Source organism: Neovison vison, chromosome 11 (genome assembly GCF_020171115.1).
Source record: "Neovison vison isolate M4711 chromosome 11, ASM_NN_V1, whole genome shotgun sequence".
Lineage (NCBI taxonomy): Eukaryota > Metazoa > Chordata > Mammalia > Carnivora > Mustelidae > Neogale > Neogale vison.
This window is the reverse complement of record NC_058101.1, coordinates 47,122,592-47,147,760: the sequence shown is the minus strand read 5'-3', so window position 1 is coordinate 47,147,760 and position 25,169 is coordinate 47,122,592. Positions and strand designations below refer to the sequence as shown.

Genomic DNA, 25,169 nt, shown 5'->3' with positions numbered 1-25,169 from the left:
TTTGTGGCCAGCAGTGCCTTTGGGGGGGGGGATGAACAGGGAGTAGGAGTGGACGACCAGATGCAGCAGATGAGACAGGAAATCTGTTCCTGGGTGGCTCTTGGCAAGCCGGTGGAGTTCTGGCAGAACCAGGGGGACAGACAGGGTGGCGAGGGGAGGGGCGTGATGTCTCTTTTTTTCCTGTTTGATTTTGCAGGGCCTTCTGAGCGAGAATCTTCACTGCTGCGTGTCTTTGGGAAACGGCGGCTAAATTACAAACAAAGGGAAGAGGGGGAGCGGTTGAAATAGGAAAAGTGGACTTTTCTGGAATTCCGTGGATTAAAATGATTTCAGATGGAAGTCAGTGGTCACTTACTTTCTCATTCTGTCGACTTGTCTCTGGGGGCCCGGGGATCTAACTCCTAAAAAAGAAAACAAACAGCATTTTTTTCATCATTAAAAAGTCTGCAACTTGTGATCCCTGACGGTAGATCGTGAGCATTTACCTCGGTATCTGGGAATCTGCCTGGGGCGTGACTCCCTCCAGAGCTGGTCCCCTGGGGGGAGCTGGTGCAACTCAGCCAAATGCAAGGGTTGCAAATGAGCGTGGTAGTAAGCTTGCTTGCTGCGGGGGTGGGGGTGGGGGGTTGGAGGGGATCAGCCTGGGGTTCCAGAACCCTCCTTCCTTGACCACAGGCATCCTCTGTTTGCCTGGGCCCCACTTCACCGGCACTCAGCAGGATAAACGGAGCTCTTAAATAAACGGGAAGCAAGTGGACACAGTCCAGAGGGCGAGATTTATTTTTATTTAGAAAGGTTGAAGAGGAAAAATTTAAATCCGCTTTAAATATTTACTCAAAGAGGAGATCCACAGGCGGTTGCAACATTCTAAGTCAGACTCGACGCAAGAAGCCGGACACCGTTTTTCTGAAGTAAGCCCCTGGCACCGGAGAAAGCCCTTGGTTGAAAGAAAGAGGCCTGAAGATTCAAGAGATTCATGAAATGCACTCAAGATCGAGGCGCCCAGCTCCCCATCCCCCAGCCGCTCTATTGAATTTGCTGGGAGACAAGGGCAAGTGACTGAGATGCTCTCAGCCTTCTGGTTCTCATCTGTGATGGAGGGAGGGAAGAAAGGATCTCATGGAATTCTTATGAGATTTTAAAAAAACAAGGACTGAAAAGTGTTGGCCCAGAGAAAGTGCTTAAGGAAAGCAAGTTTGACTCTGGAAGGACAGTAGGCCTCCTAACCCTGCAGACTCCTGGACGCTCTTCCATCAGGACTCAGCGCGTTTGAGATAAGGCCCAGGAGTCTGTATTTCCAACATGCCCCCCCTCCCAAGTTTTCTACAGGACCTCTAGGTTTGGGAACCAGGTTCCCCGGAACTACATGACTGTGGCCTGGGAAGGCCCCATTCAGATTCAGTCCCTTGGCTCCAAATGCCAACAAATGCCTAACACACATGTTAAACCCGGGCAACTACTCCTGCCCGACCTCATCAGCCTCACCTCCTCGTGGCATCTTACACCCCCAGATGCTCAGGCTGTGAGCTGGGATTTCTCGGCCCCCTCCCCTTCACATCCATCAGCAGTCCTGTCAACAGCAAGCCAAACCCAGCCCTTCCTCCTGACCTCTGCTCTGAGCTGAGCCAGCGGCCCCTCCTGCTCTGCTGTGGTCCGTTTTCCAGCAACAGCCCAAGAGACTCTTTCAAAGACTAAGTCTGGCCCCAGGGCCCCTCCGTCTAAGCTCACCTGGCTTCTCAGGCAGTTAGTTCTTTGTGAGGCGGCCGCCTCCTCCCTCCCTCTCACACATGCTAAGCTTGTGCCTGACTCACAGCCTTGGCGCTGGCTCTTCCCTCTGCTTGGAACATTTGCTCGCCCCATCTGCCCTCCAGCCTTCCCAGAGCTCCCGTTTTCTCCTCCAACAGTCACTGCCTCCATGCCAGCTCCTCAGGGAGGTGTGCCCTGGCTTCCAGAACCAAGGAAGCGAGCTCTGACCTACAACTTTTTCAGGAGCTCAGTTTCCCCATCTCTAAAATAGAGAGAATAGTAGTATTACTCCTGGGCTTTCTAGGAGGATGATATGAGTTTGAATGCACCTTTGTAAAAAAAAAAATTTTCAAAATTTTACATTTTTTCTGGTTTTATTGAGATATAATTGACATATAACATTATATTAGTCTAAGATGTATACTGTAATGATTTACGTATATACTGCAAAATGATAGCCACAATAAGTATACTTAACATCCATCCCCTCACATAGTTGCAAATTTTTTTCTTATGATTGCAATTTTTAAGATCTATTCCTAGCAACTTTCAAATATACAATCCAGTGTTCTCAACTGTGGTCACCATGCTGTATGTTACATCCCCAGGACTTGCTTATCTGACAACTGGAAGTTTTGACCCCCTTCCCCCATCCCCAAACCCCTGCCTCTGAAAACCACAAATTTGTTCTCTGTATTTCTGAATTCTTCTTCTTTTTTTTTTTTTTTTTTTTTTAAGATTCCACAAATAAGTGAGGTCATACAGTGTCTGTCCTTCCCTGTCTGACTTTTTTTCACTGAGTCTCATGCCCTCAAGGTCCATCCATGTTGCCACGAATGGCAGGATTTCCTTCTTTTTTTTTCTGGCTGAATAATGTTTCCTGTCATATAAATCCCACATTTTCTTTAGCCATGCATTCACTGATTGATAGAAAATGTATATTGTGGTAGGCCCTTAGTAAGTGCTCAATAAATGTGAAGCATCAGCTTGCATTCAGGGCAGGGCAGCCCGATAATTTGTTTCTGTGTCTACCTCTTCTGTAGACTGTGACATCGTTGGGGGACTTACTCGTCTCTATATCCAGGCCCACTGGCAGGGTATCTGGCATAAAGAAGACACCTGAACTGGGTTGAGTAGTGTCTCCCCTAAATTCAAAGGCACAGAGAACCTCAGAATGGGGTCTTATTTGGATGTAGAGCCTCTGCAGATGCCACTAGAGAAGGCAAGATCATACTGGATTAAGACGGGCTGTAAATCTGATGACTGGCATCCTCTTAAGAGGTCACATGAAGAGAGGGACACAGCGGGAAGGAGGCTGTGGGGTGACAGAGGCAGTGGTGGCACAGACACTTCACAGACACGACCCAGGGGATGCAAAGATTGCTGGCAAGTACCCCAAGCCGGGAGAGGCAACCAAGGGTTGAACCCTAGAGTTTCCAGGGAGCACGTGACCCTGCTGATCCCTTGCTTTTGGGCGTCCAGAACTGTGGCAGAATAAATCCCTGTTCTTCAAGCCACCCAGTTTGTACTTCGGTAGGGCAGCCCTGGGAACTAACACAGCACCCAGTGACTGGTGGGTGGGTGGGTGAGTGAGTGAATAATTCAGACACCTCCTTCCCCTAAACTCTGACTTCCACAAGAAGGCAAAAGCTTCCCTTTTTTCCCCAAAACATCGCTGGAGTTTCTTAGGGGCTTCAGCAGACAAGCCTTCCCTTGGGAAGCACAGCAGGGATACAGAGTCCTTCCCCCTCTCGAGGTAGAGGTGGAGAGCCCGGTAACCACCCAGCCTCAGCCAAGGTCAGACCAGCACAGAGGAGCCGACACTGTCTTCAAGACAATGGTCTCTGTCCAGGAAGGAGGAAGCCGTTCAGATCCCTGGGCTGGTTGGATAGTCCTGAGGAGGGGCCACCCCGTGGAGGTGCGGGGCTGACTCGGAGCTCCTACCACCGCGGCTCTGCCCTCTCTTAGGAAACCTCTCACTTCCTCTCTCACATCCTGGCTATTTTTATATATTGAGCTGCCTCATTTTCCCAAGGGGGTCATTTGGGAAAGATAAAAATGCCTCAGGGAAACCACAGACCAAAATACGTTTCTGATGAGACCCGCCCACCCCTCAATGTGCCACTCGCTTGACGGGTGCAGACGCTTCCACCCAGAGGGAACGGCGGTCGTTTGTCCTGGCGCCTGTGGATCTCTCTCTGGGTCCTGGACTCCCGGCATTTCCAGGTCCACCCCTACACTCTCTAGGACGGGTCATGGGTCAGAGACATCCTCACGGCTGATCTTCCTGGCGGGTTACTCTGCACCAGGCACCCTGAGCTTTGCTTAATGTCCCTTACACGTCTAGGGGCAAGGATATTATTGACCCTACTTTGCGGGGGTGGAGAAACTGAGGCACTAGGAGCTTGGATAACTCATCTAAAGTTACACAGTGAATAAAGGATCAATGACCAGCCGGAGCAGGATAGTGGCGATCTGGATCCGGAGCCCAGGCCCCCAGCCTGCCAATAGTGCAGCTCAAGGACGCGTTCCTGCAAGAGAAGGATCATGCATGTGCCACGGGGGACCCCAAAATCATTCCTTACCCTCTTTGTCGTGTTTCAAAAAATATTGATTTTCTTAGCCATCATCCATTGGGAACCTTTACTGAAGCACAGAAGAATATGGAATTTGGAGTCAGTGGGACACAGATTGCATTCCTGGCTCTGCCCTACTAACTGTGTAACCTTGAACAAGTGACTCAGCCTCTCTGGGTTCTGGTTTCTCCATCTGTAAAGTGAGAGCATTTACAAATTGTCTGGCACCCAGTAGGCATTCAGCAAGTTTAGTTTTGTCAGCCTCCCCCTGCCCAAGTAGATTTTCCATGAAGTTCCACAGTTAAAGAGAGATAATGTACCCTCCTGCCTTAGACCATCTGGGCCGCCATAACAAAATGCCATCCATCAGGTGCAACAGAAATGTATTGCACACAGTTCTGGAGTCTGGGGAGTCCAAGATCAAGGTGCTAACAGATTCCAGGTCTGGTGAGAGCCCTCTTCCTCGTTCACGGATGCCTGTCTACTCCCTGTGTCCTTGCATGGTGGAAGGGAAAACTCTGGTCTCTGCAGCCCTTTAGAAGGGCACTAATCCCACCCTTGAGGGCTCTACCCTCATGACCTAACCACCTCATAATAACACCACACTGGAGGTTAGGATTTCAACACATGAATTTGGTGGGTGGAGGGCACACACAGACCATCTGTAGCACCACCGAGGTCACATCTAATTTAGGTCAGATTGTTATCAAACCAAGAAAGTTGACACTAACTGGGACCTTCAGAAATTGAGAAGTTTGGTTACTGACTGAGTACCAGCTAAGCAATTACAAAGATGTATGGCAAACACTCAGAGTGCGGTCCTTGCTGAGCACTGACGACCTTGACTCCTGGAAGGACATAGTGTACTGGAGCGAATGCTGGACTTTGAAGCTAAAGATAAGATTTGGACTCCTGGATCAATAGGGAATGAACACTAACACCTGCTCTGCCCAGCTGACCTGGTTGTTTTGAGGCAAAAGAAGTATGGGGTCGGGGTGCCTGGGTGTCTCAGTGGGTTAAAGCCTCTGCCTTCGGCTCAGGTCGTGATCTCAAGGTCCTGGGATTGAGTCCCACATCAGGCTCTCTGCTCAGCAGGGAGCCTGTTTCCCCCTCTCTCTACCTGCCTCTCTGCCTACTTGTGACCTCTGTCTGTCAAATAAATAAATAAAATCTTTTAAAAAGAAGAAGAAGAAGTATGGGGTCAATGAAAAGTAATTTAGATACTGTATTATATTACAAGGAGTTCACAAGTATAAGGTGGGGTCAGATAAAGCCGCATTTGCCATGAAAGGAGTTCTTTGGCAGCAGAAATACCAATCGGAATAGTGCAGGTTAAAGGCTGCACCTCTCTCCTGGCGGGAGATAGGAGTTGGGTCTTCTTGATTTGCCCTCCCTGCTCTGTGCCCTGGGAGATCCTTCTCTTGGGAAGCATCACATCACTGGAGATCCCCGTCCTCGGGCTGGGGCCCGGGCAAGAGAAGGAATGTGATGCTTTTGCCCTCAGCTTGTTGTCTGGCAAGTTGTCCCTGGGCAGGGCTGCAATTTTCTCCATAAGATCACACTCCTGATCACACACTCTTTTCCTCCATTCCATCTCTCACCATCTCCCACTGAGAAGGTTAACTGGATGAAATAGGGTCAGTTAGGGGAGCTGGAAAGTGGGCCAGGAAAGCGAAAGCAGCCAATACAGGGGACATCCATGGTGCTTATGGTGAACATTGGGCTCAGACCTCTGGAAAACAATGTTGTAGAGCAAGCTTCGGGGCTGTCCCGCCTGAGGGGTGAGGAGGCAGTGGTTCCCCCTTCAGCCCTCGGAGTGCTGGGACTCCTGGCCACTTACCTCTCCTCGTGGCTGCCACGCCTGCCCAAACCTCCTCAAGTCTGCCTTCACCTGAAAGCTCTCTTCTCTTCTCCCTTGTGTGAGCCATCCATCTCCTGCCCTGACTGCCAGAACTGCCATGCATGTCCAGATTATTCCATCTGGATAACGAGACGTACATAGGACACAAACCATCTACACCAGTGGCTTCCTCCTCAAGCGCCTCTCTGGTTCTCGCAGGTCCTCTCTGACTGAAGGCACCCGTGGCCCCTCATGCAGGGCAGGCCACAGTGTTGGGGTGCAGAAGCCCCTGAAAACCACCTTTGAACAAAGACTGACAGGAGCCCCAGTGGGTAATACCTTGCCCATCAAGTGAAATGACTCCAAAACCCATTCTACAGCTTCTCAGAGGCATGAGCAGAGACACTCACAGCGACAACGTGCTTGTCCACGCTCCCTGTGGTGGCCACCTTCCCTTCCCGCTTCCCCACACCCCTACAGTTCTTGGGATCACCTCGCAATTAACCTGCTTGCACTTGAATCTTTTTTCAGAATCTGCTTCTGTGGGAACTCAGCCTGAGATGCCAGATGATCATACCTTGATCTGTGACTTCACGGGATGCCTCATCCCTGCAGGCCACTCAGATGCCACCACGGACTAACCTGAATCCCATAGCAGGGTTGCCAAGACCTTTCAGCATCAGGCCGCTGCTCACCGTCCAACCTCACCTCTCCTGCCTGACCTCCATGTACCAGTTATGCTCGGTGACCTGCAGTTCTTGGAATACAGTTCAATCCTCAGGCCTCTGGTGCCGTGCCATGCTCTCTCTGTGCCAGCAACAGCCTTCCCCTCCATTCACTGGTCTATTTCCCACCTGCCTGTGAGGCTTCAGTCTTCCTCTACCGCCCCCCACAAGCAGGCACCGCAGCTGGGCATCCCTCTTGCATGCTCCCAGACCCCTCTGTTCTCCTATTGCCCACCTTTTCCCACTGGACTGTAAGCTCTGTGACGCAGGAACCTTTTCTCACTTATCTTCAAAGTCTAAAGCCAAGCACCCTAGCTACATGGAGGCGATTTTGAATAAATGCTTGATGAATTAACGGGAAAAAAGTAGTAAGTGGACAAAGCTTTTAATTTAGGAAATGGAATAAGACAATTAATTCCTCCAACAAAAGTAAAATAGGGTGAGCATCATGGGAAAAGTCGAAACCACCATGCAGGCTGCCAGAACGTAGGGAAGCGGCCCTTCTTTCCCATCAAAGAGGGGAGCTTTGGCTCTGAAGGTCAAGAAGGACAGCGATAGCTGGGCAATGGTCTTGGGAGGATGAGGAGCAGGGAGAGGAGGCGTTCCAGAACACAATATTCTGAGGCGGGACATGTCTGAGTCAGCCTGGGAAATGAGAAATGATCTGGGCCAGCAGAGGCCAGGTACCTAGACGAGTGTTGGGGGGCAGCAGGGACGGCGCAGATGGGGGTGCTTCCTCTGACCACGTAGACACAGTCCCAAGGCATGTGACTTTGCTTATTGTTTGCTATGCCGCCCCTCCCCCAGCACTGCCATCTTTCCTTCCTTCCTCGGCTTCCTCTGTTCATGGGTGAGGCTTCCTGTTAAGTCGTTCTGAGAACTGTGTCTTTCAGAGCTTCAGAGACCAGGAATGCCTGCCAACAAAGTTACCACTAAAGATCGCCACAGAGTTCCGTGAAACCATTCCTTGTGCTGCTAATGTGGGCATTCCAGAGCACGCGGAGAATCGGAGAGGACAGAGTGGGGGTGATGTTCTCTTCACTGTCAGGGTCCCATCCAGGACATAGTACCCAGTGCCACTCAGGAGAAGTAGTGTGTCACTCCACTTTTTGTCAACAAAGCCAAATTGTAAGGAGCAGGGTGCTTGCTATTTAAAGCTGAATTCTGCCGTGAATCATTTCCAGGCCAGAGACTCTTTCGCAAAAGGGATCATCATGTTCTTTTATTTTTAAATTAATATTTTTTTAAAAGCCTTTATGAGGTAAACTTGCATTTATTTAATCCCGGAAAATACATACACATAACAAGCTAGCGAAAGAAAGACAATCAGCATTCATAATAATGACAATAAAATGCCACAAAATCCTAGGGTGCTTGCTGAACTTTAAACTACTGGTTGGGACACCTGGGTGGCTCAGTCGGTTAAGCTGCTGCCTTCAGCTCAGGTCATGATCCCAGGATCCTGGGATCGAGTCCCATGTGGGGTTCCTTGCTCAGCAGGGAGCCTGCTTCTCTCTCTGCCTCTGCCTGCTTGTGCTTTCTCTCTCTCTCTCTCTGACAAATAAATAAATACATAAAATCTTTTTTTAAAAAATAAATAAACTACTGGCAATAATCCCTTGTCCACAATTCCAAAATTCATTTGGTAGCAAAAACTAACCTGGGCTAAGGAAAAGTTATTTATACTCATTTATCTCACTTAGAGCAAATAGTCATGCCTTTTGCTGCAAGCATATGAATGTGTTTGATGGCAGGCGGTGCCCTAGTTTCTGTTTGGGGGCATTATATAATATATAGTTTATGTCACTATTATCTGTCTAGAATACAAAATATTTTGAATCCCAGAATGCATCTGACCCAAAGAGCTTCAGGTAAGGGATAACGGGCCTAAGTCTGTATAAATTATATTCAACCTTATTTTAGAGTAAGCGTTTTTTAGGGTATTCCTTTATGGAGTTGGAGTGCTGGCTATTCCCTTTTCATTGCGGGCCTTCTTCCTAAATCCACACTCCACCATCCTGCCCTCTGCCCAGGGAGGCCACTTAAGCAGATGAGCTCATTCTGGCTGACTCACTTGATGGCTGGTGCAAGGACAGGCTGGAGAACTGAAGGCTGCGGGAAGGAGGCTGGAGTGTTTCTTCCTACTGCCTCTGGCTTTAGTGTCCGTCATTGGGCCCTTCCTGCCCAGCAGCCCAGTTCACATCCGCAGCTCCAGTGCTGTGAACTGGGGAAGACTATCCCCTCTGCTTCTCCTTCAGCTCCCCAATTCTGCAGACATCTGAATGCTGCCACTTCATGCTGTTCTCTGCACCTTGCCCACACCTTATAAGGAACCCCTTCATTAGAGTCTCTCCATTTCAACCATCCGGAGTGAACACTTGCTTCCTACTGCACACCAGACCAATGCAGTGACAAATCAGAGTCTTCATAATGCTCTAGGATATGCTCTGATCTGAACTCAAGAGGCCCTGGTTCATGGATTGGCTAATTTGGGATCCTTCCTTCCTTCACTTTTCTGGTCCTTGGTTTTTTCCATCTGCAAAAAAGGACTGATAATGCCTATTTTAGGGTGTGCTGTGATAATAAAATCAGTCAATGTACGTGAAAATGTATAGGCAACTGTAAAGAAATACAGAGTTCCAGAACTCTTAAGAAACCAGAATATTCAGTTATTACGAAAATTCTACCTACCCTCTCCCCCAACTCATCTGGATAGAAGAGTGTTTGCTTTGTGTCTCAGCTCAGATTTTTATAACAAAAATATCACAGACTGGGTGGCTTAAACAACATTTACTTCTCCCAGTTCTAGAGGCTGGAAAGTTCCAGAGCAAAATGTCATTGGTAGATTCGGTATCTGGTGAAGGCCCTCTTCTTGGTTAGCAGATGACCCTCATCTTCTCCTTGCATTTTCACATCACAGAGAGAGAGAGCTTCTGTTTCCTCCTCTTTGTATAAAAGCTTTGTTTAAAGGCTTTGTATAAACCCTGGGGCACCTGGGTGGCTCAGTGGGTTAAAGCCTCTGCCTTCGGCTCAGGTCATGATCCCAGAGTCCTGGGATCAAGCTCCGCATTGGGCTCTCCGCTCAGTGGGAAGCCAGCTTCCTCCTCTCTCTGCCTGCCTCTCTGCCTACTTGTGATCTCTGTTTGTCAAATAAGTAAAGTCTTTTAAAAATAAAAATAAAAATAAATAAAGGTTTTAGTCCCATCAAGAGGGCCCCACCTTCATGACCTCATCTAACCTAAGTCCCTCCCACAAAGGCCCATTGGGGTTAGGCTTTGAAAATAAGAATTTGGAGTGGGGGGGGGAGGACAAATACGCAGTCTGTAACTATTTGTTTAGCGCAAAGGATACCTATGCTCTGTGACACCAGAAGTGGCCGCAGGAGACTTGAAAGAGGAGAGCCTTTCTTCTTCCGCCTCTCTCCTTCCTAGATGTCCATTTCAGGACTCAGCGGTTCTTTGTCACCTGAGCTTAATTTCTACCATCCACTTCAGTGAGTGTCTTGGGCAGAAGTTCATGTGCTTTAGTCTTACACCAATCAATCCACTTTTCCTTTTCTATCGTCTGCTATTTTGTAATTATTTGGGGTTTCATTTTTATATTCTTCCAAGTCTTCAATATTCTATCCAGTTTTGGAGCTGCTCTGTCTGCTTTAAAGTCTCATGCTTCCCTAGAGCATAAAGTAATACTCTTTAGTAAGAACTCTATCGGTCATGAAAATTCTTTTTTGTTTTTAAGATTTTATCTCTACACCCAGCATGGGGTTCAAACTCAGAACCCCGAGATCAAGAGTCAACATGCTCTACCAACTGACCCTGACAGGTGCCCCTAATACTCTCTTTGCCTACTTGCCTACTTTCTTTGACTACTCTCTTTTGCCTACTTATCCCAACACTATCTCAAGCAAGAATCTTCTATAGATGGCTTTTACCAATAAAAAATTGTTGCTTTGGCTTTAGAAATAATCTAGATTTGTGTGTGTGTGTGTGTGTGTGTGTGTGTGTGTGTGTTTAGACAAAATTCACCAGAAAGATACATAACTCTCTAATCATATAGGCTGGGCCTGATCTTTTCCTGGAGCTGGTCTTTCCAGCACTACATGGCATGGGTGTTCCCTATAAAAGGGAACAATCAACAAGATTAAGTTACTTTGGGTTCTTAATTGATTTTCCAGAACTTCCTCTTCCTATCGCAAAACAGAGCCTTCTGAGCAACACACTCAATTTAGCTTAATCTTGCCTGGAGCTCTAGTAAACAAGACTCATTCTGGAAATAAAAGTGACTTCACATGTAAATGACTAATTGATACTTTCAACCTCCCAATAACCCTTATTATTTATCTTTACTGAATCTAGTGCCAAAACAGATTCTGTCTTATTGCTACACAGTTTTTTTTAAAAAAAAAAGACTTATTTATTTATTGAAAGAGAGAGAGAGAGAGCGTGCATGGGGTAGGGGGAGGGGCAGAGGGAGTGAAAAGAATCTCGGGCAGACTCCCTGCTGAGCACAGACCCTGACTCAGGGCTCCATTTCCTGACCCTGAGATCATGACCTGAGTGTAAATCTAGAGTCTGTCACTTAACCGACTGAACCACCCAGGGGCTGCTTATGTTACACATTTTGAAAGCGGTTCAAATTCTTTTAATCCCTCAAGTTCTGTTGTACCAATGATTTGCTAGAAATAAAGAGGACATTCTTATATGGTTTGACGATACTTTGACATGCAAAGATTTGGGTCAGGCTAATCATAGTAATTGTAATTAATCACTATATCTTGGTGTAATTTTCCTTCTTGATAATATATAGTTATACTTTAAAAGAAAAACAGAATTAATTTCTTTTAAGTAAGACATGACATGACACCTCTGTAGTATGTATGGTAACCCACGTGCGGAAGCCTTATACCTTACCAAATTCGGGGCAGGAACAACCATGACTTGCTGTAAACCACCCCTCAGGGCTTTACAGAGCAGAGAAGTGCTCCCTAATTATGAGTTAAACAGAACTGAGGTTCAATTCAGAGGAGGCCTCCCCCTTTTACCAGGGGTCAGCAAATATTTTCTATAAGGACCATGTAGTAAATACGCTGGGCTTTTCAAGCCACGGAGTCTCTGATACAGTCTCTCAGTTCTGCCACTGTGGTGTGAAAGTAGTCGTAGATAATAGGGAAGCAGTTGGGCATGGCTGTGTTCCAATAAAACTTTACAAAATTGGTGTTGGGCTAGCTTTTACCCAGGGTCTTGTAGCTTGCCATCCCCTGCTACATTGTACTGTAATTATCTCTAACTTTTTTTCTCCATAAACCCATGCACTCTTCTACTGAAGATTCTCCACTGTTAAAATACTCAAAAATAAAGTTCAGCCATGGGCAACCATCATAAAAATGATGCAGGCAAGAATCATCAATGGCTTTTAAGCAAATGGGAGGTCTGATGAGAAATGAGATACTTCCATAGTCTCCAAATGTCTCCCTACAATCTACTTATTAATTACAAAGAAGGAAAATAGCGAGTTTACAGGGGAGAAACCTGGCAGAAACCCCCACCTCCATCAAGTGATCAAAGTTAATATACCTGCTCCGGGATAAATCAACACCATATGCCTCACTTTTGTGGGATTCCTGCCAAAGACAATTAACCTGAATCTAATTGTGCAAAAACATCAGACAAACCCATGCTGAGGGATATTCTACGTAATGTTTGGCCTATCCTCTTCACAAATACTAGCCTCACAAAAGACAAAGACTGAGGAACTGGTCCAGATGAAGAAATACAAAAGAAACATGACAAGTGAACGCAATGCATGATCTGGGATTTTCTCTTTTGCAAAAGACTTGATTGGGAAGATTGGCAAAATCTGAAAACTTTGTCATCTGTAGATTGAAGAGGCTTTTGTATCAAAGTTCTTTTCCAGATTTTTTTAACCATACAATAGTTAGTTATGTCCTTGTTTGTAGTACATACACGCTGAGTTATTTACAGATAAGTGGGCATCATGGCTGTAGTTAGGGTGACCAGTTGTCTCAGTTTGCCTGGAGCCAAAGGAGGCAGGACTTTCCATGTTAAAATCAGGAAGGTCCTGGGCAAAATGGGAGGAGTTGGTCATGTTTGCTGCAAAAGACTCAAAAAGTTCAGGTAAGAAATGTGTGTGGGTGTATAAAATAAATGTAGTCGATGTTAACGTTTGGGGGATATGTGTGACAAATCTTTGTCATATTCACAACTTTTCTGTGTCTGAAATTATAGCAAAATAAAACGTTGAAAGGGAAAAAGCCCAACATGGTTTGAAGAAACATCCTCCAAAGCAGATTCAGATGAGTCCCGTGGGTCCCAGCAGTGAGTGCTGTGGCCCAGTGTGGAAGCCACACGGATCAGAGTCTCTGGCTTGTCAAGTGTTCTTCAGATGATAGCTCCCAGGGAGCCTGCTGTTGGAAGCAAGGGCAAAACAAATCCCCAACAACTAACTGGTTCCTAAAACAAGAGTAGCTGGAATTTTTTTCTTTCCTGTTTGTGAGCACCTTGCTCTGACCTTGGGCGTCTGTCTCCTCTCTCAGGACAGAGGCCCATGAGGGTTCTGGGGACGAGGGATGGTGTATGGACAGCAAGATAGCTAGGATGAAATCCCTATTATTGGGGATGACTGAAAAGTGTGCCCATTCTTCTGAGGTCCTAAAGCCCCTGTCCTGACTCTGTTTTGCTTCTGTGCACCCTGAAGAGAGTGGAGAATGGTGGAGTGAGGAGTGAAGCGTCTACACAGACAAAAAAGGTAAGAACTGAACGTCTAACCAGATCCACCCTCTTCAGTCCTCCTTATCTGCATCCCACACTCACTCTGGTCGAAGCTGCCCGTGTTTCTCACCGTGCTGACGGCAGAGGCAGCCCCCAGTCATGCTATAGCGACAGCAGATGCTATGATGAACCCACTTCTGTGCTTGTCACCTTCATTCTGTGCCAACACGGTAGCCAGGTCATCTTGTTAATATCTAAATCAGGCCATGTCACCCTGTTGCCTCCAACGACTCCCCATCTCGCTCAGAATAAAGTCTAACCCCCTAACAATGGCTCCGGAGACCCAGCCTGGTGCAGTTCTCAGGCGGCTCTCCAACCTTATCCAATGCTAGTCCCAGCCTCGATGATGCTTCTGTTACTGTGCTGGTCTCTTGCTCTTTCTCAGGCTGCCCAAACATTTCAAGCCTCTGGGCACCTGTACTTGCCTTTCCCTCTGCCAGGAATGCTTTTCCCTCACATAGCAGCCCGACTTCCTTTCTCACCAATTTCAATGCTCTGTTCAAATGACACCTTCTCCATGAAGTCCTTTCGTGCCGCTATGTTTAAAACTGCAAACTTCATACGCGTTCTCTGCTTTACTCTTCTCCTTACCACTTACCACCACCTCACAAACTATACATTTAACTTATTTAGTGATAGTCCTTGGCCCCATTAGACTGAAAGCTCTATCAGTACAGAGATTTATTTGTTTTTGTGGCTGAATTCTTGGTCCCCAGAACACCTCCTGTAATATATTAGGCATGAAAATATCTGTTGACTAGTTACTAAATGAGTTGGAATGTGTCTACTCAGGTTTGTGCATGCCCTGAGCCCCAAACTGTTGCGAATGCGTGGGCTCTAATATGATTCACAGCCGAGAGCATCTTTGGACTTAAGCACGCATGTGCATAGGCACTCAGCAGGTTCCAGACTGTTTGAAGGGCCTTCGAGTACAAACTCTCCTTTCTCTTAAAGGTCCTACCTTCCATCCTAGCAGATAGAGTTAAATGCACCTATCTTCCCTTTTAAACATAATTTTGACTGAGAATTTTTTAAAACACTATTGCATTTTTGCTTTTGAAATCATATGGTAATGAAGCGCTCAGTGAATTTACAATTGGCTCTGAGTTTCATCAGGTCATCGTGGCCACTCAGAAGTTCTTTCGAAGTGAAATCAAATCTAACCTTAAAATGGTTTTCCAATGCAATGACGCTTTTATGACTAATCAATTCAACAGTTAATGAAATCCGGATAATTCTGTGCTCTGTGGGCATTTACGTGAGCACGGCTGAATTCAGATTTTGAAATGCTCTTTATAAACATTAGAGCTGGTAATTATTTCTTTGAGGGGACTCAGCCATGATTATGGAATCTCACAGTACCCAGGTCTGTGAGACCAAGAAAATCCAACAGATAAAATGGTCTTGGCAAGAATCCGGGATTTGAAAAAGGAAGTTTCCCTTCACTGCCTGAGACTCTAGGTCTTTGAGGAGCCATCCACGCGTGATGGGCGTGGCTGGGAGCCCGGAAGCCAGGGCTGGGCACCCAGTGCTTGTGTTGGAGTGTCTGTCCCCATCTGCCGTTGTGCCCCAGGCTCCAGAGGAGCCATCCTTCACATGGGCGGGCCTCTGGTACGCCCACTTCCCTTCCCTTGGTGACCCCCTCTCCCCACTACCATCATCTCCTGGGCCCTGGTAGCAGACATGTTTTCACTGCCATTTTATGACCCTTTAGCAGAATTCCGTTGACTCATGAGAGAGAAGATGGGGGATTTTCGTGCAGCAGCTGCCACGTGGGAAAACAGATCAGTGAGTCACATCATATGCCCAGCCCTGCTGTTGTCTGCGCAGAGCATTTTTTAATCGTGTAACCTTCAAAGCTGTCCCTCATTTGCAATGACATTAGCCTTGTGATTTTTTTTTTTTTTCTCGCTCTCTTTTAAGCCGTCAGTTGCTGAGGTCTTCTTGTTGCTTTCTCTGGCAGAGGCACATTTATTTATCACAGGCGAGGTTGCTTCTGAAAGGATTCATGCAAACTTTCTTCTGGAGATGAAAACATGTCATTCCACTCCGGTGCCATCTTCCGAAAACCCTTCAAAACCCAAAGCTAGTGACTGTCCTGGTGGACAGATGTCATCCCAAGCAGGCAGGGATCATTATGTTTGTTTTTCTCGCTAACCCTGCACGACTTTGAACCCACTCTGTAAATAAAAGAGACAGGAGCACAAAACTCTTTACACTTCCTGCCTTCCTCCCAGTGTGCTGACATTTCAAAGCCCCATATGTTTCCTTCAACAAAATTTCATGAAAATACATATTAAAAATAAAAACAATTTTTCGGTTATTTCAACCCAAAAGAAGAAAGGTTTCCCAGGGCTGTGAAGGGCAGTTTACAGGATGATGTAATTTTCTCTCCCCCTTTAAATGACAGTAGGCACATCTGAAAAGCTTAAAATGGAGATATGCCTGAAGATTTGCAACCAACGTATGCTTCTTCATTTAGCCAAGTATGTTAGAAATATTCTGCGTGAAGCCACAAGCAGGATATAGTTTTAATAAATATTTCCCATTCAAAAATGAACAACTAGGTAGAGTTTAAAACAGTTCAGACTCCTAAGGAGTTGGAGTAGACATTTGCCATCTACCTCCCCAGTATGGATTCTTCCTCTCCCCACCCTTTGATTTTCCTTGGGGATACACCGTTCTTCCGTTCTCACTGGTGGTCAAGATGGGATTGACCCGGCCCCCATCTCCAGGAATGGACTATAATTGGCTCAAGCCAACCATGCATCCCATTCCTTAGGCCACACAGACTGGTCAGGAATGAGCTTGTGATCCAATTTGGGCCAATGATTCATAGCGCTGAACACTTACATTAGGGAAAAAGAGAAAGCGCAAATAAATGACCTAACTTTACACCTCAAGGAACTAGAAGAACAAATGAAGACCAAAGTTAGCAGAAGGAAGGAAATAACGAAGGTCAGAATGGAAATTATAAATGAGATAGAGTTTTAAAAGACGATAGGGGAAAAAAAATCAGTGAAACTAAGAGCTGCTTTTTTGAAAGAATAAACAAAATCGACATACCTTTATCTGGATATACCAAGAAAAAAAGAAGGGACTCAAAGAAATAAAATCAGAAATGAAACAGGAGACATTACAAATAATACCACAGAAATACAAAGGATCATAAGAGACTAAACAATTGTATGCCAGCAAATTGGACAATCTTGAAAAAACGGACCAACACCTAAAAGCATACAGCCGACCAAGACTGAATCATGAAGAAACAGAAAATCTGAACAGATCTATTACTAGTAAAGAGATTGAATTAGTAATCAAAAACTTACAACAAAGAAAAGCCTAGGATAAGGAGGCTTCACTGGTGAATTCTACCAAACATTGGAAGAATTAATACCCAGCCTTTTTACCTACTCTTTTAATTTGGACCAGTGACAGAAGTGACAATCACCTGACCTGTATAGAAAAATGCTACAGTTTCTCTGTCCCTGGATCATGCTGGGGGTGGTGTGAGGATGTGAGGTATGGACGGGCTGCAGCAATTTGCTCCCCTGGGGAGAGAAAGCCCAGAGTTGCCAGGAGCCTTTGTGTGGAATCTGGAGGTAAAACCACTACCACTTGGAAAACTGGAGAGACTGTCAGAGCCAGACCCTCGGGTGGCTTAGACTTACCTGAAGCCAGCTCTACCTCTGGATTTCTCAATTATGTAAGTCAATAGATTCTCTGTCTTCGTTAAGCCCTGTCTAATTGGATTCTCTGTCATGTGCAAACACAAGAGACCTAAATGATTCAAGGCTGCTAACTCTCTTCCTACCCACGCACCGCCAGCATCTAAAGAAACTGAAATCTCGTCGTGAATGTGTTTTTGTTTCTTTGTTATTGTGGTTTCAGTTCACCAGCATCCTGCACACTCTTCCTTTTGTACGTGGAACTCCACTGTGTCTTAGAGAACCACCCTTCCCCAACTCTCACTCCCTGCCACCCTCGCTGACCCCACCTCCTGGCTCCAGCAGTGGACATGTGACCGGGGCATAACCAATCAGGACATTCCATTCATGGTAGTGTTTGATTGGGTCAAGGATAAAAAAGCTGTCCCAAGATGGCCAATGAAAATAAGATCAAGGACTTTTATTTTAACTCTTATGAAAAAGGCAGTTGAAGAATTTGCAGGGGGAAGAGGATAGAAACATCTTGGGCATATTTGCACCATCGTATTTGCAATGTGGAAGTTTATGGAGGGAGCATTCCTGAAAAGAAACAATTTAAAAAAGAGAGAGAGAGAGAGTAAGTAAGGTTAAGAGATCCCGAGAGAAGGACAAAGTCCTGACAATTTTATCTGGGGGCTGGATTGAGCCATGCCTGAAGCATGAAAAGCAGTAATATCCTTCTTGTCAAGGCAGTTTGAGCTGGGTTTTCTGTTGCTTGTAATTTACAATCTTGTATCATATGGGCCAGAATTTTTTTTCACACTGAAATAAATATTTCATTTCATGAAATCTTTCATTTCATTCCTATTTTCCCCCAGTATGGAAGTAGAGAAGTACTTAATGCAGAAAGTCTGGAAAACATAAAAAAAATAAAGCAAAATTCGCTTTTAGTACTACAACTCTGAAATTATGATTGTTAACCTGTAGTGTATGTTCTTTGAGTCTTTTCATATGCATGTGCATGAACTTCTGTAACATAATATCCAAATCATGCAGGTGCTTTATAATTTATTTAATTCCTTTTTAACAGGAATCATTTTTTTCTTTCTTCTTTTTAAAAAATTTACTATTTACTATCATGAACATCTATGTTGATCATCTATGTTGATAAACCTTTGCACACATCCATGGTCATTTCCTTAGGATAAATTTTCATGGTCATATGTATAATAAATTCCTTATTAGGTAGTTTCCAAATTTTTATTATAGATTATATTTAAATGAACACATTTATGCATTTCTTTATATGATAAACTCCTAGAAGTGGAATTACTGGGTAGGAGACGTGCTTGCTTGAGGCTTTTGCTGCAAGTCACCAAACTGCCCTGCAGAGGCTGTTTGAATCTGTTCCTCTGCTGTCCTACCACATGATCACATGCACTGGAAATTACTGTTGTCCTAATTACAATCAAAATGAACATTTTTTCCTATGTTGGTTGGCTTCTGCCTTCAGCTCAGGTCATGATCCCAGGATCCTGGAATCGAGCCCCGCATCGGGCTCTCTGCTCAGCGGGGAGCCTGCATCCCCCTCTCTCTCTGCCTGCCTCTCTGCCTACTTGTGATGTCTGTCAAATAAATAAATAAATAACATCTTTAAAAAAAAAGTTCTTTACATTTTTTTATATTAACCCCTTAATGGATATCATTTGCAAATATCAATATATCAATATATCCTATATTTTCTTGATTTACCTCTTACCATCTTAAGGTTTGGAATTGCTTTTCTTTTCTTTCAGGAGTAACTGGATAGATAAGGTAATGCCTCATTATCAGACATTCAGTTGTTTTTCCAATGACATTTTCTATAAGTGCAAAAAATAAAAAAATAAAAAACCTCCAGGCCCTAGTGAACGCATTTTGGTTGGAAACACCCATTGCCCATTGCTTTGAATTTTTTCTGACAATTTTCTGTATCATTGAACCACCATGAATTAAGCAGAATGACTTGAGAGGTACTATTGTGTAGTTATACTACTTAATTAAAATGGGTTTACAGCCAGACTTTCTGGGGTCAAAACCCAGTCTTATCACTTAACAGTTGTATGACATTGGATAAACTGCTGAAAATCTCTGTGCACTTTTCTCATCTGTAAAATGGAGATAATAGTACCTATTTAATAGGGGTTTTACAGTATCATTAAGATAAGATGAGTAAAGCACTTGTAACGGGACTTCCTCATACAAGGTAAATCCTCAATAAACATTAACGGTTAGTAACAGGATATAATAATAGGTAAGCCATACAGAATGTTTACTGAGTTATAAAGGATATAAACAACGCATTTGATCTTCATCAACTCTCTAAAGCAACTTCTTTTGTTATGTCCATTTTATAAATGAAGAAACTCAGATGCAAAGGGATTAAATAAATCAGCTACGGTGTCCTTGCTGGTGTACGGAGCTGGCACTCACACCTGTCTATATTGCCTCTGAGAGAATATAGAGGACAAATTCTTGACATTTTTAAAAAGATTTTTCATTTGAAGACCATATTTCTGTCATAAAAGGAAAATGTCATTCCCATTGTTGGTAGAACTTCACATTCTAAAAGAATCAAAGACTCATTTAAAGCTTGTGCTTTAAGGTTTGATTGAAGCTTTGATTCTAAAAGAATCAAAAGAAGCACTTAAAGCTATGTCAGAGCAATTTTGTCCAACAACCTAAAACATAGGTAACGATGACAGCCATAATGAAAAGCAAGGTATTTAAAACAATTTAAAGCTTATATATACTAGTGCCCTTACTCTCTGCTTATAGTGCTTAAAGCTTATTTGGAAAAAAAAAAAAACCACACACATGAATGGCACTACTGCTGTGTTTTTAATTCTAGATCAGAAGACTGTTAGGATAACAGGGCTGTTATAATCCTAAATACTTCTTAATGCTCTTCAATACAGCTTAAAAAATACTCACTTTGGAAGTCATTGTTACAGTGGATGTCTACACGGATTTGTCAGGTACTCTTCAGCTGGATATTCAACCACCATGACAACAAAATCCAGTAAGGCTTGGCATACTGATGTTTCAAGGTTTATAACCCTGTTGGTAGGCAGAAAAGACATTGCTGTTTCTACTTACTGAAGATTAGTGCCCGGTGTTGGGGACATGTTTATAATGGCTCTAGGTGTGGGTGGTGACGTAGATGGAGATGACAGAGTGGAGAAAGCAGCTCAGAGAGAAATGATATTAACAATAAAAGATAAGCCCTTTGGAGAACTAATAATAGTTATGAAATAGGAATGAACCTCCCAGTCGTGCAGTTCAGCCCCCTCCTGAGAAGGGGGGGTGAGGAAGTCTCCCCCTTTCAAATGGGTTACATAATATTTTTTTTTCCCCCGTAGAAGATTTCACAACCTCTTTTATAAACTGTTAATGTGCTTATTCAACTGTATCGTGGGGAACAGTAACTAATTTTTAACTTTAACCAGGATAGCTTGACCTTCCCATTGTAACTCTGGTCAATCAAGACAGACAATCGCTCATAAGTACTCTCTCTCCACCACAAGTTCTGTCACAATAAATCACGAACAGAAAAACTGAAAATACTTTATTTGCATTTGATTAAAATAGCTTTTTTTTTTTTTAAAGATTTTATTTATTTGACACGGAGAAAGAGGGAGAGCACAGGCAGGGCAAGCGGCAGGCAGAGGGAGAAGCAGGCTCCCCACTCAGCAGAGAGCCCCATGCTGGACTCCATCCCAGGACCCAGGATCCTGACTCAAGTGGAAGGCAGACGCTTAACCAACTTCGCCACCCAGGTGCCCCTAAAATACTCAGCTTTAAATGTATTACTATTCAAAAGATCTCTCATCTTAGTGACTAGATCCACCATTTGGGTCCAAAACATGAGGCGGGCACCCACCTACTCACCACTATCTCCAGCACATATTTTTGAGGATCGGACAATGCCCCTGGGCTTGGAGATGGACAGAGGCCACTTGACACATATCTAGGGATTGCTAAAAGAAATAACTTGTATACAATTCCTCTGAGACCTGGTTTGGCAGCTAGTTTGATGTCTGCGGGTTTATGGGGTAAGATGGAAACTGCCCCATGCTGCAAGTCAGAGTTCTTTAGTCCTGGTTCTTACGAGTCAGGTGGTGCCCAGGAGAATTACCATGCACTCCAAGGCTCGGGTTCCTCTTCCAGAAACGGGGCAAAGAAAATCAGCGGTCTATGTGCGTGAATGCAAGGAGTGCCCATTATGATCACTGCTCCCAAATCAACTTAATATACACCAACCAGAAATACTAATGTTGGCTTCCTAAGCGGTAGCCTCATCTGCCTTAAATGGAGGTAGTTTGATTTGTGAACTCTGGCTTGGTCTAAAGTAGACACTTCTGGCAGTTTCTCCAGAAATGCACTATGGGATGAAAAGAAACCACAGAAACACCCGCGGCGGTTCCACACAATTTTGTGGCTGTTGCTTTTTGGCTGAAATCATTGGAATCAAATGGAAATCATTTTGTCATTCCAAATCATCACTGTATTACCCTTGGCTTAGACGGTGAAATACTTGATGGAACGACATTTTAAAAAACTCCTCTTATAGAACATTGCTTCTCAAACATACAATGCCCCAGTATAAAGCATTACCGTCAAGTAGTTCAAAGTGTGGATCCTGGAGCCTGACCACCTTCAGATCCTGCTTTTGGCACTTATTAGCAGTGTGACCTTGGCCAAGTTCCTTAACCTGTGTCCTTCAGTTTCCTTGTTGGTAAATAAGACAAGAAAAGTACCCACTTTACAGGATTTAGGGAGAATTTGCTTAATTAACAAATGGAAAGGACTTAGAATATTTTAAGTGTTGTGTTTAGCATTAGCCCTTGGAACAGCATTTGGCAATAGACACTGAGCAAACGTTAGCTTTTACATTACTGTTTTAAAGATTTTACTTATTTGAGAGAGTGCATGAGGGAGCACAAGATGGGGAGAGGGGGATATGGAGAAGCAGAGAAGCAGACTCCCCGCTGAGCGGGGGGCTCCATGCAGGGCTCAATCCCAGGACCTGGAGACTGTGACCTGAGCTGAAGGGGGATACTTAACTGACTGAGCCACCCAGGTACCCCTATGTTACCGTTTTAAATGGTAGAGGCTGTGATGCAGAAGAGTGGGAAGAAAGAACAGGACAGGGAGGGAGAACAGACAAATCCATGTAGTTTATATTCCTTTGGTCATTTATACCTACAACATTTATCAAACCGATTATCTTTCTGGAGAGCTCCAGACTTGGCCTGGGCATCCACAGATGCCCAGAACTCAAAATTGGAAGGAAACGCAAAACTCAAATAACAAGTAATTAGAAGGAGCTCATTTTGAAAAATATGTTTGCTTTTTAATGGAGCTTTAAATGAGCTCCTGGGAAGGTTATTATAAAGTACATGCCCGCACCAAATGCCTTAATGGGAAAAGCCTTATTACAATTCAGTTGTTTAAACTACACAGGCCATGTCTCTCCTGGGACTCTGTTCCCGCTGTGGGAGTTAAAGTTCTTTTGAATGTCCCAAGGTATTCCCAAACTTCACACAATCACATTTTAGAGCAGGAAGTTTCTTTAAAAATCATCTCCTCCTAAGTGATCTTTTTATGGCTGAAGAAACAAGCCCAAGAGGGGTTAAAGGATTTGCCTGAGGCCACTCAGCAACTGGGGAGGTAAAACCAACACCCACTTTCTTAACTCCTAGCCCAGTTCCTTTCAGGTAACGCATCTGCAGTCTCACAGAGAGAGGAAGATGGCGGGGGGGGGGGGGGGGGGGGGCGCTGCTATTTGCAGTTGGGAAATTCTCCAATTTTCCCCTCCCTTTCACAGGAAAAAGGATAAACTGATCATTTACCTGCAGAGACAATTCTCATTTAGCAGAGAAATTATCAAGGCTCAGCAGTGACTCACCAAATGTTCAAGATAAAGATTTATTAGAGACAGGTATTATTTTCTGTTTATTTTTACGTCATCAGGACTAAAACCTGTTGCTATGTTGGATCCACGCGTCACTTGGTGATGCCTGTGGACAAAGAACGTGGCTGATTACCGGGTAGGTGGGGTTTTGCACTCCGGGAATTAATCTATTCGGAAGGAAGGTAGTCTGACATAGGGCCAGCCCAGAGTTTTCCACTGGGACAGGATCTCAGCATGCCTATCAAGAGCTTAGCTTTTGGCGATTCCTTCTGCACTCCTCACATACTCATCAGCACTGCAGGAAGCATTCACGAGCTGGCTTCGAGGAACAGGGCTTCCGTGATTTGGGCCATTTCATCCAGTAATGGTTTCCCATCCCCATCCCTACCCCTAGCGTAGCCATGGTCCACAAAAGAGATTTTGGTAAGAAGTTGACCCCTAAGAGTAACACTTAATCTCACATTTGAATTTGGAGGGAAGATTTACATAACTGTTTATTCCACTTGGCAAGTGCTTGCAAATCCCCCTGCTCTGTTTCACCTATGAATAAACAATACTTACAAGGAAATGATAATCACCCGTGTTTGGCCAGCCCTTCTGAGCGTGGTGGGTCAGCGTGCCAGCGGACACTTGGCCGGAGAGTTCTCGGCTCCTGTCTTTAACTTGGCCTGGTTATCCTGTAGTCACTTGAGTTATAGGAAGAGCACATGACATCTGCCTGGGCAGAACACATGTTTCTGTAAAACTAACTTCCACTCTATATTTGTCTAGTGTGTAGACAAAACTGAGAGATAAGAGAGAGGTCCTTGCAATGAAGTGTGGGGCCCTCATGGAACTCTCTGAGCTGTGCAGTGTTTGCATATTCCCAGGACGTTTATCCCCTCTGACCTCGGCAGTTGTGTTCTATTCCTGGAGATACCCTAACCACCAGATGACAGCTTCTGCAATTCAGACATGGCCTCAAGTTTTTGTTTGTATCTGTGACCACACAGAACCAGGACACGGATCTGCATCTGTAGCCTAAACACCCTTTAAGACTTCAGTTTTGAAAAACACAGTGACTGCCTATGAGGTGAGATATTTCACATCTGCTGGGATCACCCTGATCCCCTCCACAGTCCCCTTCTCAAAGTGGCTGGTGCCCGGAGTTCCATCTGTGGAGACTCATCCTACCATAAAGTAATTCACCTGGACGGTCCAAGGAGGCTTCAGACCCCTGTGAACTCTTGAAATTATACCCAAAGTTTGTGTATATGTGCATCTGTCCATTTCTCACTGTGAAGAAAGGATCTTTATATGTTTGTTGGTACCCCAAAATGTCAACAACCCCACAAATGTGTAGGAGTGATTGCTTTTTCTGATAAGATGTTGGAAGTTATTTACCATTAGAGGTGCATGAAAACACATAGACATATGAGCATAAATTTTATATTTCACAAAGGTCAACTGCCTAAGAAGTTTTCGAGGAGAAAAAAAAAACCAATAATTTAATTAACGTTTTTCCTAGTTTTCATTCAAAAAGAAAATATCTCTACTAATGAGAGAGATTATTACAACACATTCTGCCTTTCCATTCTTAGCTTCAAAAATAACGTCTGAGCACAGGACAGATGACGATTCTGAAACTGGTTCTGGAAATGTTGTCTCTTAGAGTAGGAGTGGTCAAACTCTTGTAAAGGGTCAAGTAATAAATATTTTTGGCTTTTCAGGCCACGTGGTCTCTGCCAAACTACACAACTCTGCTCTTGTGTGGAAAGCAGCCATAGACAATATGTAAACAAATGGGAATGGTGGTGTTTCAATAAAACTTTATTGACAAAAACAGGTGGTGGGCCAGATTTGGCCATGGCAGCAGGTTGCTCTTGCCTGTCTTTAAGTTTCAAGATGCTAT

General features: G+C 44.6%; 1 long non-coding RNA gene across 3 annotated transcripts; it reads right to left on the bottom strand.

Moving 5' to 3' along the window:
* Positions 1–14: 14 nt before the first annotated feature.
* LOC122889459 lies at positions 15–1,836 on the bottom strand. Of its 3 annotated transcripts, XR_006380903.1 has the most exons (4): positions 1,609–1,700; positions 835–957; positions 356–401; positions 15–246 (listed from the first exon to the last, which is right to left on the bottom strand). It is a non-coding gene; the product is annotated as an uncharacterized LOC122889459 (long non-coding RNA). The 3 variants fall into 3 exon arrangements; XR_006380905.1 differs by lacking the exons at positions 835–957; positions 1,609–1,700 and adding an exon at positions 1,729–1,836; XR_006380904.1 differs by lacking the exon at positions 835–957.
* Positions 1,837–25,169: the final 23,333 nt, after the last annotated feature.